Source organism: Myotis brandtii, unplaced genomic scaffold, assembly GCF_000412655.1.
Source record: "Myotis brandtii unplaced genomic scaffold, ASM41265v1 scaffold29, whole genome shotgun sequence".
NCBI classification, from domain to species: Eukaryota; Metazoa; Chordata; class Mammalia; order Chiroptera; family Vespertilionidae; genus Myotis; species Myotis brandtii.
Window position 1 is genome coordinate 1562824 of NW_005361075.1, and position 8044 is coordinate 1570867.

The 8044-nt window shown below is 45.5% G+C and overlaps 1 pseudogene; it reads left to right on the forward strand.

Moving 5' to 3' along the window:
• The first annotated feature begins 7717 nt into the window (after positions 1–7717).
• The window catches only part of LOC102259509, a 4754-nt pseudogene continuing 4427 nt past the window's right edge, over positions 7718–8044 (forward strand).

An 8044-nucleotide genomic window follows, 5' to 3' on the forward strand; every position in this document is an offset into this window, starting at 1 on the left:
GTCCATTGGTTATGTTTATATGCATGCATACAAGTCCTTCGGTTGATCTCTTACTCCCCTCCCTTCTGCCCCCCAACCCTCTCTGGCCTTCCCACTGCAGTTTGACAATCAGTTTGAGGCAGCTCTGCCTCTGTATCTATTATTGTTCAAAAGTTTGTAATGGTCTTTATTATCCATGAATGAGTGAGATCATGTGGTATTTTTCCTTCATTGACTGGCTTGTTTCACTTAGCATAATGCTCTCCAGCTCCATCCATGCCGTTGCAAATTGTAAGAGTTCCTTCTTTTTTACAGCAGCATAGTATTCCATCGTGTAGATGTACCACAGTTTTCTAATCCATTCATCTACTGATGGGCACTTAGGCTGTTTCCAGATCTTAGCTATGGTGAATTGTGCTGCTATGAACATATGGGTGCATATATCCTTTCTGATTGGTATTTCTGGTTTCTTGGGATATATTCCTAGAAGTGGGATCACAGGGTCAAATGGGAGTTCCATTTCCAGTTTTTTGAGGAAACTCCATACTGTCTTCCATAGTCATAGCCTCTTTTCTGATCATGACATCATTTTTGTAATTGCTGTTGTTGGCATATTTCATTTCCCACTTGGTTGGAACTCAAATTCCAGAAATTCGTGGCTGAACTTGCCCTTGTGACCCACGTAGTAATGCAGATAAAAGTCACTCTCCATGGCTGTAATATTGCCTTAATATATAACTGGAGATCAAGCCTGCAACCCAGGCATGTGCCCTGAACGGGAATTGACCCTCAACCACTGAGCCACACTGGCTGGACAATACTGCCTTTTAAGGATGAATTGTGTATTACTTGATGGAAGCCTGAATAAGCCAGAGAGCTTGCTGGGAAGGGCTAGGGTGGGGTGATGGAGTCCTGGAAGTGGGTGGCACATGAGAGAGAGCTCCAGGAAACCCCAGGAAGGCTTTGATTGAACCAGGGCTGTGACTGTCCAGCTATCCTTAGCCCTGCCAACACAGGGACCTGATAGCTCTGAGGAGCAGAGTGTGGCTGGGCCTGGTGCCAGTCAGGACTCAAGGCAGTGCCAAGGCAGGCAGCAGGCAACAGGCCTTTGAGACCCTGGCTGGGCAGAGCCATGTTCTGCAGGCAGAATGTCACCTTTTTAGGCCTGGGCCTTGGGGCAGCTGGAGGGTTGGCATCCTGGATAGTAGCAGCAGGGACAGACCTTTAGTTATTGTTTTTGGCCCAGCTTAGCCCCACCTGTGCCCCTGCTACTCCTGCCAGATCAAGGTTATCTCCATGGTGATGTACTGCCTGAGGCTTGCCATTTGCCCACTCATTCTTTCTTGTCCCTGCTACTGCCAAGAGCAGACTCAGATTCTCTGGGGCCCTAGTCACTCAATGAACATGTATTTATTGAGTACCTACTATGTGCTACAGTTGAGCCTTAGGGACTTTGTTCTCTTTATTCACTCAAGTGCAATGCACACCTCTCTCACTGCACAAGTCCTAGCATCCCCCAGGTGCCACTCGAATCATGAACACCATCCTTCCTTTGAACACCTATAGCAGTGGTTCTCAACCTTGGTTGCACATTAGAATCACCTGGGAATCTTTTTAAAATCCTGATTTCTGGGCCTCATCCTCCGGAAATTCTGTTTCTTTGTTATGGGGTTTGTGGCCCCACCCCATAACAACAGAATTTCCAGAGGATGAGGCCCAGAAATCAGGATTTTAAAAAGATTCCCAGGTGATTCTAATGTGCAGCCATGGTTGAGAACCACCGACCTATAGCATTGACTGCTGTGCTATTCGTTGCCTCTAAATTCACCTTGTGACCTTTCTTATGTCCTCATCTTATGCTTTATGGTTTGAATTTTTGTTTGAACATTCTGTGTTTTGTTGCTTGAATTTTTATTTGAACATTCTGTGTTTTGTATCAGTTAGGGCTAACCTGCCCCTCCTTCCTTGAACATGTGTGGAATGCAGGGATGACCCCTTCAAAGGTGAGGTAAAAATGATGCTTGGGGCCTTTAAACATTTGCCCTGAGCATTCTTAAAGGACAGTGAGATTTACAGTTTAGCACCTTCCCATTACAAAGGCTATTTAAGTGACTGAGGGAGGCTTCAGTGATTTCTGTGCCTGGGACATTTAAAAAAAATACAAGGTAGTGATGCCCGGCCAGTGGGCATGACTCAGTGCTTGAGCATTGACCTATGAACTAACAGTGGTCGGCAAACTGCGGCTCGAGAGCCACATGCGGCTCTTTGGCCCCTTGAGTGTGGCTCTTCCACAAAATACCGACTTCTGCGCATGGGCCACGAAGTTTCAATCGCACTGTACATGCACGCCCGCACGTGGTATTTTGTGGAAGAGCCACACTCAAGGGGCCAAAGAGCCGCATGTGGCTCTCGAGCCGCAGTTTGCCGACCACTGAACTAGGAGGTCACAGTTTGATTCCCAGTCAGGACACATACCAGGGTTCTGGGCTTGATCCCCAGTAGGTGGCATGCAGGAGGTAGCCAATCAATGATTCTCTCTCATCACTCATATTTCTATATTTCTCTTCTTCTTCCTTCTTCTCTGAAATCAATAAAAAAATATTTTAAAAAGAAAAAATGGTAGCGACTCCCTTACATGAGCTTAGTATCTGTTCTACATGCTTTAATATTCAGTCAATAGCTTTTGTAACATACAGGTTTTTACTCTGGCTAGATCAGTGGTTCTCAACTTTGGCTGCACATTAGAATCACCTGGGAATCTTTTTAAAATCCTGATTTCTGGGCCTCATCCTCCAGAAATTCTGTTTCTTTGTTATGGGTGGGGCCACAATATTAGTAACAAAGAAACAGAATTTCCGGAGGATGAGGCCCAGAAATCAGGATTTTAAAAAGATTCCCAGGTGATTCTAATGTGCAGCCAAGGTTGAGAACCACTGGGCTAGAATGACTTATAAGGTCTGTTGGAAAGCCCCTGGAATTTCTTAAAGTTGTGAGGGGTGTGAAGTGAGGCCAAACACCGAGGAAGTTCAGCCATTCTCCCACTAGGTTCTATTTCTTGGTACAAAGAGGGAGGAGTTACAAAGAAATATTCCTATTGACATTGTAAAAGAACCCTGTAGGTCATGGCTGGTGTGACTCAGTTGCTTGGGCATTGCCTCATGCAATGAAAGGTTGCAGGTTCTATTCCCACTCAGGGCACATGCCTGGGTTTCTGGCTTGATCCCTGGTAGAGGGCATGCAGGAGTCAGCTGATCCTTGTTTTGCTCTCACATAGATATTTTTCTCTCTCTCTCCCTCTCCCTTGCTCTTTCTCAAAAAACCAATAAAAAATCTTTTAAAAAAAGATCCTTCTACTCTTCTTCTTCCTCCTTCCCTTAGGTGTGCTGCATATAGAGCCCCATCCTGGTAGGTTATATTCTCATGTATGTATTCATTCATTCACTCATTCATTTTAAAGCTAGTGAGAGCTGATTGTTAAATTCAGGAATTTTTCTTGCCAGAATTAAATCACTAATAGCTTGAAATTGACCACAGTGGGAGTATTTACACCATGAAAATTGGCAAATGCTGTAGATCAGGGAGACTTCATTTTGTCTCAAAAACAGTTCCCCCTACTGTTTAATGGTGATTTAACATATGCTGAAACTGCTAAGTCCCAGGTGTACAACAGTGAGCAATATAGCCTAGTTTCTGCTGACAGGGAACTTATAGTTTAGCACTGCATTGTCCAGTATGGTAACCATTAGCCACTTGCCACTACTGTGGCGACTTAAATGTAAATTAAATGACTTAAATATAGTAAAAAAATGTATTTCCTCAGGCATGCTAGCCATATTTTAGGTGCTCAATAGCCACTTGTGATTAGTGGCTACCATGATGGATAGTACAGATATAGTATATATTCCATTACTGCAGGAAGTTTTATTATTCTATTGGATACTGTGTAGAAGCAGGAGAAGGAAGAAGAGGAACAGACAAGGCAAATGGGTCATATATGCAGACTCAGACTAGACCTTCAAAATGAGAGAACCAAGTGCTCGAGACGGTGGCTTTTAAACTTTTTTGATTAAAATCTGCAGTCATATCTATCTATCTATCATCTATCTATCTATCTATCTATCTATCTATCTATCTATCATCTATTTCTATCAAGAGTTTCAGGAAACAGTGTAATAGTAATATTCACTCTTACCACATGGGAGGCAGTCTGGTCTAGTTGTTCTACCCTACTCTACTTATTTCATTAAAAATATATTTATATACTGGTTAGTCAACTCTTTCTGCTCATACCCCTCAGTTTGAAAAAAGACTGCTTAGATATTAGTGGGGTGGGGCATACCGATGGGGGTAGAGAATAGAAGAGTGATGAGGCGAGAGAGGCTTCTTAGAAGAAATTGCAGTGGCTTTTGGAAGGAAAAGAGGGAAAGGAATAGCTGTAAGTCTGGCGAAGGGAACTAACTTGGGGGAGATCATGGGCCACAAGGGACTGAAATTCACTCTCCACCCCTGGGTGCCTCCCGCATCCCTCCCACCTTTGGCTCCCCAACCGTTTTATCTGGCCTTGAATGTAAATCATTAGCTCTAGCAGTGGAAATAAGCAGGACTCAAACACAGGCATGTGTGGGAACGGCCTTAAGGAAGCTCAGCAATGTAAATGAATGTCTTCAGATTGCTGAGGAGGGAGTGATGGAGAAAGGTCAGCCAGTTAGACCCTGTTGTCTGGGGGGTGGGGTGGGGGGAGGGTTCGGGAAGAATTCTGTGTGCTTTAGGCTCAGGGCATTATAATGCCCTAGAATCCCCAGAAGTTTACCTTCAATTCCTCCTGCTACAGTCATTTCATCATTTTTTTTACAGAAAAAAATTATTTTAAATCTTCACCCAAAGATATTTTTCCATTGATTTCTAGAGAGAGTGGAAGGGGGCAGGGGTGGGAAAGAAACATCAACGTGAGAGAAATACACTGATTGGTTGCCTCCTGAATGCACCCCTACCGGGGCCCTGGGAACCTGCAACCAAGGTACCTGCCCTTGAATGGGTATCGAACCTGAGCCCTTCGGTCTATGGGCTGATGCTCTAACCACTGAGCAAACAGGCCAGGGCTACAGGAAAATTTTTTACTGTATATCAAGATATGCCTTTTCTCAACTTATTTTTAATTGTTTTTATCAAAAACTGAATGTATACAAAAGAGTAATTATACATGTGTATAAGGTATGATGAATTACAGTAAAATTGACAACCACCCAGCCACCACCCAGGATAAGAAATAGACGGTCTTGAGCATTTTTGAAATCTTCCAAGTGCCATTCCATGATGTCATACTGCTCCTTCCTGGAGGAAACCTCTACCCTAAATTTTGGGTTATTATTCCCTTCCTTTTCCTTGTAGTTTGTCACATATGGTGATATCTGTAGTTTAGTTTTGAATGTTTTGAGTTGATATAAATGAAATCAGTGAAATCTTTAGCAACTTGAATTTTTCACTCAATATTATTTTCTGAGATGCATCCAACCTGAAATGTGTAGCTATATTTTATTCTTTTCCACTGCTGTGTCATATTGTAAAAAAAACACACACTCATAAGAGGAAAACTTGGCTCTAAAATGGCATGCATCTTCAGTATTTGTTGTTTAAGAGTACTTCTATCTTCATTTCCATTTTAAGCCGTTGGCTCAACTGTATATTTTCATTTTCTCATGGTTAGTGCTGGTAGAAGGGCTCTGCTCCACATGGCCATTCAGGTACAACCCCTTTCTCTCCTGTGGCTCCATTCTCCAGGTTCTAGAAATTCTTTCCATCTTGCCTATAAATGGAGAAAGAGTGGAAGATCCATTTCATCATCTTCTGACCAGGGCCTTTGGGAGAAACAGACTCCCAACCCCCTAGGATCACTGTGATTCTAATTCCTTGAGATGTTCTTGTGTAGAAAACTCTTTCCCAGCTCATCCCGGGCAGGTAGGGCCAGCAGGGGAGCAAATCCTACACAGATTTTGCTTGGGGCTCCCTCTCCACAGGTTGGAATAATAACCACTCAGGTATGAAGTCTTATGGAGGAGGAGTTCTGTGTAACTCTAGAGGGCAGAGCTGAGTTTAGAAGGTTAGAAGGAGGCAGGTTTTCACCCAGTAGGAGAAATAACATTCTAATAACGAGAGTGCCCAATTGACACTATCTAGAGTCACTTAAAACTTATCTTAAAGTCTTCACATAGGGGCCTGACATCAAGGAGGCTATAAATAAAATTCCTATCTCGAGAGACCAAATTTGAACCATTCATTCATTCCACACATAGTTATTGAACACCTATTCTATACGCTGTGCTAGGTGCTGGGGTCACATCTGAGTACGAACAGACAAGAGTCCCTAATCTCCTGGATCTGACCTGGGTGGTGGGTGGGAGAGCAGCAAGATAAGCGTGGAATGAGTTGGAAGCCCTCCCACAATTCCAGGATTATAGAATGTGTGGAACTTTATGGAACGTCATGACTCATTTCTAATTGCATTTTTTTCCAGGTTGATTGTCATAACCCTTAAAATAGGCCAGGCCAGGCCAGGCCAGTGTCTTGTGTCTATAACTGTATGCTCAAGAAAGGAAAATCTTTATTTCACTCATGGGGAAAAAAAAAAAAAAGAGGCCCAGGAGGTGGCTGACTCAGAATCATGAAGATAGGGACAGGGCTGGGGCAAGGACTCAGATTTTAGAGCTGCCCAGCTTTGCTCACTCTGGTGTGTGACTCAGACCAGGTGAGGTCAGAACATCCCTCTGCTGACTTCCTGTCACCATGGAGAGCTAAGGGTTGGGAGAGGGGAGAGGCACCTGGGCCACGGTGAGGCGACTGATATCTCATTCCTGTGGACCGGTGAGCATAACCAGATTGTGACAGGACTTCAGAGAGGCAGGGAGAAAGAGGCAGTTATGGAACCTGGGAAGAGGACCCTGAATTCTGGTGCTTAAGTACTTATAATGATATCAAGCCTTACACAGCATTTAGTGTGGGTTAGACAGGCTCCTAAAAGCTTTGCGTATGTTAATTCATTGAATCCTCCCAACAACCCCAAGAAGCAGGCACTCTTTTTAGCTCTGTTTTAGGAACCAGGAAAGGAAGGCACTGGCAGATAAAGAGCCTGCCCCCAGGGGTTTGAGCCCAGCAGTCTAGGTCGAAGTCTGCCTCTCGGAGGCGCTGGCCTCCGCCACTCCTGGGTGTGGGGCCCATCCTCACTCCCCATTTCCTCGCAGCAGACACCTGGCCAGCCTGCTGCCCTGGCATCTGCTGCCCCCCGCTCCAACCTGATCACGCCCAAGGCCTCGTCCAAGGCCGCATTCCTCATGGGCGGTACTGAGGGGTGAAGAGGAACTGCAAGAACAAAAAGAAGCTTTGTGTTGGGGTGGGAATCCCCTGAAAGCCACAGCCAAGGTGGGAATCGGAAAGGTGAGGGGAGGAATCCAGAAAAGGCGCCAAAGTCCTGGAGCGCCGGGCGCACAGGGCTAGGTTGGTTCAGCCAGAGTGGAGACGGGCAGGAAGCGGGACCCTGGATCCCCAAAATTCTCTTTACAGAAACCTCTGGAGTTGGAGAAGCTGCTCCTGGCTCTGCGCTGTCCGCCGTCTCGGCTCATTTCCTGAGCCAACCGCGTGGGGAAGCTGAATTCTTGCCGGCTCCCCACTTACTTCCTGCGGCGTCTTTACACCCTCGGCACTCACAATGCACCCGAGAAGGGTGCTGCCGACCCCGTGCGCCCACATGGAGTCGGCAGGTGGCGCTTGAGTGTCCCCAGCCCTGCGGGCCCAGGGCCTACCCCCCTTCCAGTGGCCTCACGGAGTCTGGAGCTGGGACTCAGGGCAGGGCCGCCCCTTCACCGCATCCCACTAGCTGGAAAAGTCTCCTGGTTTTCAGTTTGTCCTGGGCCTTGTTAATGTAAAAACACCACTGAAACCTGTAAAGAATTTTTGTGAGTTTATTTGAGCCAAACTGTGACATATGCCGGGAAGCAGAACCTCAACAAATTGAGATAATGCTCCGGAGAATGGCGGGTTGCATCTGTATTTATACATTGCAATCAAAGGAAAG